Source organism: Lycium barbarum, chromosome 3, assembly GCF_019175385.1.
Source record: "Lycium barbarum isolate Lr01 chromosome 3, ASM1917538v2, whole genome shotgun sequence".
Classification (NCBI taxonomy): Eukaryota; Viridiplantae; Streptophyta; class Magnoliopsida; order Solanales; family Solanaceae; genus Lycium; species Lycium barbarum.
The window spans coordinates 149133435-149143614 of NC_083339.1; positions in this window are offsets into that span (position 1 = coordinate 149133435).

A 10180-nucleotide genomic window follows, 5' to 3' on the forward strand; every position below is an offset into this window, starting at 1 on the left:
CGGGCTCTCGAACTATCACGCCTGACTGCCCGGTCACCTCCTAGTCCATGCCCCTGAACCTGCCCTGCCACAAGTCTAGTCAGCAACTGGACTGCCTCCCTCATAGACTGATCCTCAGTGCCTGGCCGTGGAGCTGGAGGCTCAGGTACTGGAACTGCGGGAGCTGGCAGTGGAGCCGTCCCCCGATCTGCAGCTACGGCTGCCCCAATCTCCTCCACGAGTGGCGGTGTAGAAGAACCCTCTGTCTGGGGCAAAGTCTCCGGAGCAATATATACCTGGGCCCTGGTAGTCCTCTGGACCCGGCTAGTCTCTCCTACGGCAACTGACTTGGCCTTTTGGGCCGCTGTCGCCTTTTTTGGAGGCATATCTGCAAATATAGCCACTCGTTAGGAAGGGGTCATCCTGATAACACAGCTCTATCGCACGATCTAAGACAGAAAGAAGGGTAGTATCCTAAATGCCCTGTAGCCTCCTGTTTATAGGTGTGGTGCACAACACACTGATAAACAAGACTCTACTAGACACGGTCTGTGGACATTCCGAGGACGAACCGCTCTGATACCACTTTTGTCACGACCCAACCCCGTGGGCCTCGACCAGTGCCCGAGCTGGGCACCTATACGTACCCGATACCCCAAATTAGCATATTAACAGAATAATAATATAATAATAATATTAGTGGTCGCTACAGAACTTAGCAGAAAAGCAGACTTGGCACACATAGGCCGATAAGGCCATCACAGAACAGAATATCCCAAACATATGTACAGAACCCACACAGATGTATCCACAGACCTCTACAGAACATATCATAATCATAAGACGGGACAGGGCCCCGTCATACCCTGAACAAAGTACATATCCAGATAGCAGTGACAGACTGTACCAAAAGATGGGCTCTGTAGAAGAGAGCGCCCCAAATAGCAGAAATAGGATCCTAAACGTGTGGATCAGCGAACCTGTCGTCAGTACCTGCGCGGCATGAAAACGCAGCCCCCGAAGAAAGGGGGTCAGTACGAAATATGTACTGAATATGTAAAGCGGAATCACAGAAGTCAAATCATAATGATTACAGAAAATGGGTACAAAATCCAGAGTGTCAAATGCATATTTCCAAATCAGACAGAATGTGTACAGAAACATATGTCATATCATATCCGATCCCTGCCACGGGACTCGGCAGGCAGAACGTGGTCACCCTCCCGACACTGGTGCCACAATACAGAGGAATCAGAAAAGGGGGCGTGGCCCCGTATCATAAAATGTCATATCAGAATGGCCATAACAGATCAGATCAGAATAGGCGGACATGGCACATCATACTCCACAGACCCATGTACGCGTATACCTGCCCCCTCACATCGGGGCGCGGCGAACAATGCAGAGAATTACGCTTGACAACATATCCTGGCCCGGGCTCAGTGTGGGAAACATTGGGACATCCACGAATGGAGTAGTGAGAGACTAATCCAATTTAAAAATATCATAAGTATTTTCAAAGACTCGATGAGGCGTAGCAAAGACAAACAAATCAAATGGAGTCGGACGGAATCATAATAAATGTATTCCGGATATCATAACAAATTACAGAAGTCTGACTTTCCCGAAGTCATTCCGGGTGTCAAAATAATTTATAATATTTAACAGAATATTTAAAATTATATTCGTTAAGCGATTAGTAGGGTAATTAAAACATTTCTTTCAAAAATCGCTTAAAAAGGAAGCTTTAACACATTAGGGGCAAAAACGTAAATAGTGGGCCCGCCTCAGAACAAATAAGGCGGCGGGCTCAAAGTGTGCCCTCTAAACATATAATATCATCTACGAAGGTTATACAAACATCCTATGACTTTCTGAGTAATTTAGAGCACAATTGCATAATTTCAGAAAAAGCGTATCAAAATGGTTCAATTCTACTGAAGGAAAAAATGAAATTTTGTCTTGCGGATTCCGAAGGCCAAGAGGTCCTTCGAGGCCCGGATCCGACCCTAACACACTAGGGGCATGCCAAGGGAAGAATTGGGGTTGCTTTACATACCTTTCGCGCTCCTTAAGCCTTTCCAAACTCACTTCCCGTTTCGTCAAAAAACTGCAATTGGTCAAGTTTACCAATTGTGAATTATTAATGCCATTATTTCAACTTTAAGCATATTTGGCTACCGAAATTTCGCCAGCACTTCCCCTATACATATGACACCCCGAGAATTCAACTCGGCTATAAATCATCAACAACAACCCAAACGACATCAACAATATCAACAATGAACATTAAAAACACAAATATCCTTCAACTAGTCATTTTTCTCACAAGTTGACATAATCTTCAATTCAACCCAACTTTCAACTAAGATCAATAATTTCATATTCAACAACCATCATGATCATCACCATATAGTTCTAGGAACATTTCATATCGTTTTCCTTAAGATATACACTCGATATACATGATATACAATCTTCCGCCAAAATCATAACTTATGCAAAACATCAAATCTTTGGCATACAACTTCATAACAAGTTTCCAACTTCCAAATTCATCAACCATAATCATAATTCACATCTTAACAACTTCATTTCCATAATATCACAAAATTATTCTAAAGTGACATAATCATCTACATTCCAACTTCAACCAAAATTCATTCAACTTTCATTCCCAATATAATTTCCATCATAACCACAACTAGAATGCAACATAAAATTCAACTCATATATGTATACAACATATATACACCCATGGCTACATATATATATACATACCCACTTTGCAAACTTCCTTATTTCCATAATTTCTACTCATTTCCACATACCACAACATAAACAAACCTTCATAACATAAGAAAAAGGAATTGATTCTTACCTTTTTCTACAAACTTCTTCACTTGAACAAGTTGTCAACTTGAAGAAATAAGTGCTCCTTCTTCCAAAACAATTACACCAAGTTGTAGAGGACACTTAATTTAGTAGGAATTCAACAAGAAAATAATTTTAGAGGCAAGATTTTGAGGGGTGATTTTTCTATGGCCAAACCCGAAATGCCCTCTTTTTGTTCTTGTTTTTCTCTTGTTTTTCCTCCTATTCTTTCTCTTGAAAGTTCTATGGAATTTGGATGATTAAGTGGTCTTTTATTCATTGACCACATGACTTAATTCCATGGGCTTGGATCCTTTTTATGGACCATGGCCGAATGGCTCCTCACTTGGGCCTGAATTTTTTTTTTCATTTTTTTGGGCCAACTCGGTTGGTCCCGAGTTGGGCCTAGCCCACTGACCTTTCGACCTTAAAACGTTCATATCTCCTTGTACCGACTTCACCTGGGAACCCACGACCTATGGATGGAAAGCTAATTCAATTATCTACAACTTCTATTTCAAGGTATTTTCGAAATTCCAAACTTACAATACAGTTTTTTCCCCCCAAAGTCAGGTCACCCGAAAACGTTTTCTTAAAAATATTCGTTTGGAGGGTTTCCACTTTGATTTGGTCCATAGGTACTTCATGAGTTGTGTTTAACTTTACATATGTGATTCATATGACTTTTCAGATGTTCCAAAAAAAATCTCGGTATGTGGGCCCCACCCCAGCAGATGCTCCGAGGTTCAAAAATACAGGATATAACACCCCCACTTTGTTCTCAATTTCTGTCCATCTCAGCAAAAATTTTATTCAAAAGGTATGAAATTTCCTTATTTTATTAGCTTTACTAACTTGTAATCTTTGTTATTTTGCTCAAATTTACTTCTCCAAATTGGTTAGGGTTTAAGCAAAATCATGTCAAGGGCAAGCTTGAATCGCATTTGTAAAGATGAGAATGAATCGATGTTGCGTGAGACAATGCGATGCAAACATGGAGACTTGCTGACAATGCAGACCTCGTGGTTGAATGATAATCCAGGAAGAAGATTTTGGTCTTGCCCACGCTACCATGTATGTTTGATCCTTAGTCATTTAATTTTTTTTCTGTTAAATTTACTCATTTGAGACTCATTTTAGGAAAAATCATGCAAGTTCTTCAGGTGGAGGGATCGTGATGAGATTGATGTGCGATCCAAGTTTGTTATTTCAAGATTGGCAAATAGAGTTAAGGATTTGGAAAAATCATTAGCATATTTCCAAAGTATGGAGAAAGAGATGAAATTGGTGGAGAATGAGTGTCATGGTGAGGTGATGACGGAGCGGAGTTCCTGTCAAGATCAAGTGATATCGGAGGAGAAAGATGATCATGATCTGCTGAGCAAAGAGGAGATAAATGATGTGGTGATCAAAGAGGACAAAGACAAGGTGATCATTGATAAAAAGAAGAAAAAAGAGGAGGCCAATTGGTATAGTTTCAATTGGAAGCTTATCATTGTATTTGTTGTTATGGTTTTTCTTTTTCTTTTATTAGGTTTTATCATTTAGTTGAAATTGGAATAGTTGTATCAAAGTTCCATCTATAATTGGTTTTGTGTTTTTGTTGTTGTTTTTAGAATAGATTTAGGTGGAACTTTCTGTAATTGGTTTTGTGTTTTTGTTGCTGTTTTTAGAATAGATTTAGGTGGAACTTTCTTTGTTTTGTGTAAGGGGTTGAATTATGTGTATGGAAACTGGTTTGTTTTGTGTAACGAGTTGAATTTTCTTTGAATCTTGTCAATGAATTTTGTTCTTGTTTGTGTTAAATGAAAGAAATGAACAGCAGCAGCAGCCAAAACTATTCCATTTATTGAATACCATTTGCAGCCAAAACTATTCCATTGCAACATATCAAGTAAAAGGAATTGACCATTTCATTCAATAAACTGCTGCATAAACAACTTTAGAGTTTGATACAACTTTAGAGTTTGATACTTAAATATCAGTAGCAACACCAAAAAAACCAACTGAAGCGACACCAAACTAAGAGTAGCAAATTTACATCAACAACACCAAAAAAACTAGTAGAAAAATGACATCTCCAAGTCAAAATAATAGAAGCAGCAGCAACACCAAAAATCCAACTGCAGACCAACTATTTCCATGGCACATGGGCCTTTCTAGATGTACTGCATTGACTCTGATTGTTAGCAGCAACTTTAGACCTTGTTTGGATTATTTTCGCACCCCTCATTTGGTCAAGTCGATTACTGGTAATGGTTTGTTTGCCCCTCCATCTGAATCCTTTGCGTGGTGTGTAACCAATATCTCCAGTAACCACATCAGATCTCATAGGAGCTCTTCTACCAGTGTCAATGACCCTTCTGTTTGGCATCCCAGACTGTATAAATAAAGCACAAAGGTCAGTAACTAATTTTGCCAATAAACCAGGTGATCAAACATACAATAATAGTTTAATGCACTTACATTAAGAGTAGTACAACCATCATCATCAACCAATACTCCAACCCCCACCATCATTGGCCTTTTATAAGGTCTTTTTGCATGTCCACTACTTGTGCTTTCAGTCTCTTGATTTTGCTGTTGCATCCCTCTTCCACCACCCCTTTCACAACTTGATCTTGTCTTCCCCCTATTTGATCTAGCCTGGTTATTGTAATACAAAATGTTATATTATATTTAAGGTCATGTCAGAACAATTTGATACACTTACCTGTGATTGACTAGCTGCATGAGCAGTTTGACTAGCTGTATCAGTTTTATTTTCCATCCTTCTCATATTTGCTCTTCCACAACTTTCAGCTTCTTGTTCCATTCTTCTCTTGTTTGCCTTCCCCCTATTTGTTCTAGCCTATTTATTGAAATACAGAATGATAGATTATATTAAATACAGAGTGTTAGATTATATTCAAACTTATGTAAAAACAATTTGAGACACTTACTTTTGATTGACTTGTTGTTTTTTGGACATCATCTTTTGTTGGACATCCTCTTTTGTTGTGGCCTTTGTTATGACAAAGGCTACAAGTCATAACAGCACCACTTCTGCTAAGCTTTTCAGTTTTCTTACTTTCATGAGCCTCCTTCCTTCTAGCTTTGCTTGGTCTTCCAGGCATCTGTCTGATTACTGGTGGTTCAACTCTTGGATTATTTGATATTGCCCACATATTCATGTTGTTCATTGGCTGAATAAAATGAGCATATGTGCTCAGATAGATATCTTTGTTATAGCAGCTAGCTACATAATGGATTGGATCTAACCTATTGTAGTGTAGGGCAACAACTGCATGGAAACAAGGTATACCCTTCAGTTGCCAAGATCTGCAACTACAGGTTTGCCTAACAATGTCAACACAATGTGTACAGCCCCAAGGATCTTTAATTTCAAAACCCCTTTCACCATTCCAAGACAAGCTGCACTTCATTGACTTGTTAATGTTTTCTTGTAGAGTCTTGAGAGACATGGGAGATATATCACTGATCCATGTATTTGAAAACTCTTTCAACTGACCAATTCTTTTCATCATCTTCACCCTAATCTCTTCTAGCATTGTGATATGGTTTTGTATCTTGCAGCCAATATCCAGTTGTTAAAACCCTCAGCCATGTTGTTGTCCACTGAATCACACTTGTTGTGCTCGTTGAAGTACCTTTTGCACCATTTATCTAAGTTGTAATACATGAGATCATCCAAACAGTCTCTGCCCATTTTCTTCATTTCATCAATATGACCCCTCAGTTCAGCTTCAAAAGTGGACTTTGCCATCATCCAAAATAATTTTCTTCTTTTTATCTCCTTATGGGTTTTGGACCAGTTAGCAAGAATATGTCTTGCACACCACCTGTGTTCTGCATCTGGGAGTAAATCATCTACTGCATTTTGCAGTACCTAGGAAAAGCAAAAAGACATAATAAGCAGCAGACAAAAAAGAAAAACAAGAGAAAAATATTAATAACAGTGTTCTTTGTGTACCTTTTGCATGTCACTAATTAGTGTTAATTCATATCCATCTCCAAGTTCAAGGTCATTCTTCAATAGAGACACAAACCATCTCCAAGTAAATTGATTATCATATTCAACAACTGCCCAAGCAATAGGCAGCATTTGGTTGTTTCCATCCTTGCAAACTGCAACCAATAGTTAACCTTTACACACACCTTTGAGAAAACATCCATCCAGACCAATGCACCTCTTTGTACCTCCAAAGAATGCTTTCTTTAAAGCATTAAAGCACACATAAAACCCCTCAAAGATCTTCTTTCCAGTTTCAAGATCTTCTCCAACTTTAACAACACAAGTGCTGCCTGGATTAGATCTTAATATCTCATCTCTCTAATCAAATATTCTACCATACTCAGCAACATGATCACCCCTAATCTCTTGTAATATTCTATCCCTAGCTCTTCTCACTGTTGTCTTTCCAACATAGATATCCAGTTCCTTCCTAATGATCTCCTGAAAATCCACTATCCTAATATTTGGTTGCTCAGTAACTCTGTTTTTGTATCTATCAGCCAGATATCTAGAATTGCACAAATGGTTATGAGTGGAAGTCATGCATTTGTGGATATGGATGTATGTTCTAACAACAAAATCTGCACTAGAACTGTCCAAACTTGCAAGCAATAACCATGGACAACCCTCTTTGCAGCATCTGACCCTAACTCTGTTGGGCTCATTCACATATTTTTCAATCTGGATTTTTTCTTGAACTGCATATTTAGTAACTGCCTTCCTAAATTCTTTTACATCAGCAAACACCAACCATAATTCCCAAACAATCTTCTCAGAAGTAGGATCAAACACAACTCTGTTTTTTGGTCTTTTTCCTTCTAAGAGGTTTATTCACAACTTGTTCAACCTCTTCCTCATCTGCCCAGCCTATTTCATCATCTAATTCAAAGCTAGGGGCCTTATCACTTGTATAGTAAGGTTCATCACCCCCTACCTTACCATCTAATTTATGCTTTTCAACAACAGTCTCATCATACCCTAAATTTGGTCCTTTTTCATTGACATGAACCTGTCCAGCAGTAGTACCTCTACCTCTCCTATTTGTCCTGTTGAAATGTCTCCTATTTGCCCTAAAATCTCTATACTCTTCATGAACATCACTATCTTCTAAAACCTCTTCAACACCTATGTTATCTATGCTATCTTCACTATCCCCTTCACATCCATCCTCTACATCCTCTCCACTTGTATCCTCATCAACTTCAGACTCACAAGTAGGATCATCAGTGGGATTATGAGGTTCAGGATTAGTTGATGGTTCAGCAGGTTCAACAGTAAGGTTAGAAGTTTCAACAGTAGGGCTATAGGGTTCAGCAGTAGGGTTAGCAGGTTCAGCCAAAGGATTAGGAGGGATTGGATACTCAACAGCATCATTTAAAGGTGTTGAAGATTTCTCACCTACCCCACCAACACCATTTTGGGGGACATATTCTAAAGCCAATGAAACACATGGTTCATTCACCTCGTGGCACACAAAAATATCTAATGTATCACCATTACTTAACAAAGATAAAATGTCACAAATAACCTTATCATTCACAATTTCAACCAAATAACCATTGAAATGATACTTAACAAAAAAAGAACTGTCAGTTGTATATCCTAAATGCTTTATGTAGTCTCTCAATTCAAAGTAGGACATTCTATCAATGTCACAGTCTAGAAATTCAGTAACAGACCCACCAACATATTTTGGTCGGGCACTAAACACAATATAACCCCCATAGTGCCATCTCAACGTGATTAGAACAAAAGACATGATATCACACACCCTGAAATATCGCAGGTTCAAAAATCTTTAAAACACAATAAATCGATCAACAAAAACGCTAACTAAAATCAGTGAATGTAGATGCAATCAAGCACATTAAGAGAAATGAGTGTAAAACAATATATTTTGCAGCAAATAACACAAAAACACTAAGTATCTAACAAAAATTCAGTGCATGCAACACCAAAAATCGAATTTTTAAACCACAATAACAAACCCTAACCTGTGGATCTTCACTTCTTCGATTAGATGCTTATTTTGTACCCACAAACTCATATTTCCCTTCAATTTTTCGATAGAAATGGCTAGAACAAATTTATGGTTAAGATGGGTTAAGATCGAGAGATGAAAAGGGAATGAAAAGTCGTGGGGTGTTTTTTTTTTTTTTTGGGAAGAGAAATAAGAAAAGGGGGGGGGGGGGGAATATTAGGGTAAAACGGGTCAAACCCGATGGGTCCTCATTAATTTTGTTTATAATTATTTTAATCGGAGGTGTATTACACGCACAAAATTTTATTCTCCGCCTGGTTCGAAAATGGGTCAAAAGATGGTATTTATTAAAGTTTGAACATGTCCAGGGGGTCATAGGACACCGACAAAGTTTAGGTGTCTTATTGAAAAAAGATATATTTTCCGGGGGGAAGGAGTAGTTTATTAAAGATAGCAAACAAGTTGTCCTCAAACTTTGATTTGGAAAGATCCCGAAAAAATTGCACTATGCACGATATTTAATTGAGAAAGGAATAATAGTCACAAATTCAGGTTAGAAAGGTTTCTTTCTTTTCGTCTTCTATTTGTCAAAAATTTGTTTGATTACGAATCTCTCTTTATATAATTTTAAGCATTTTATTTTACTTTATTTGAAATTTTATTATTTCATACTATTATATTTCATTGCACAGACAAAGAGGAAGTAAATAAGTACTAAAATACTTTGTAGGTTCTTACCAATAATATGTAAAATGCAAATTATATACCTACATCGTAAGTTAGTCAACAATATTTAGGTGATAATTACAAAAAGAAAGAAGCATTTTGTACTTACTAGTTACTATTATTACTACTCTATATAAGAGTCTAGGAACACACAGCTGTTGGTCGACATGTGTGCTTCCTAAGGAAGGAGCAGTTCTGGTATTTCAAAATGTTTGTCCTTTAGAGACGTTGTACTATGTTATTTTATGTGTATACTTTTTCGTATTTGGACAGTAAAGCCAGATTAGCACGTGAGTGACTTTGCTGAAATGTGGGTCCCCACCTGGATTTCTTGCCACGCGCTGCATTGTCTGCCTTTAAGAAATGACTCTTCTGAGAAGTGGTCCCCATTAAATTTTTATCTGGCAGTCTCTTATCTCTCTCTCCATAGCTTTTTAGTGTAATATAAGATATATCGCATGTGGCTTAAATAGATAGAGGAAGTGCGGGTAAGGATTATTTTTTCCAAGATTACTTTTTGAGTTTGAAATATCTTATTATCAAGTTTCATTTTTAAAAGTTACCAACTGATTACATTTGTAGTTTCATGAACGCCTTATTACTCA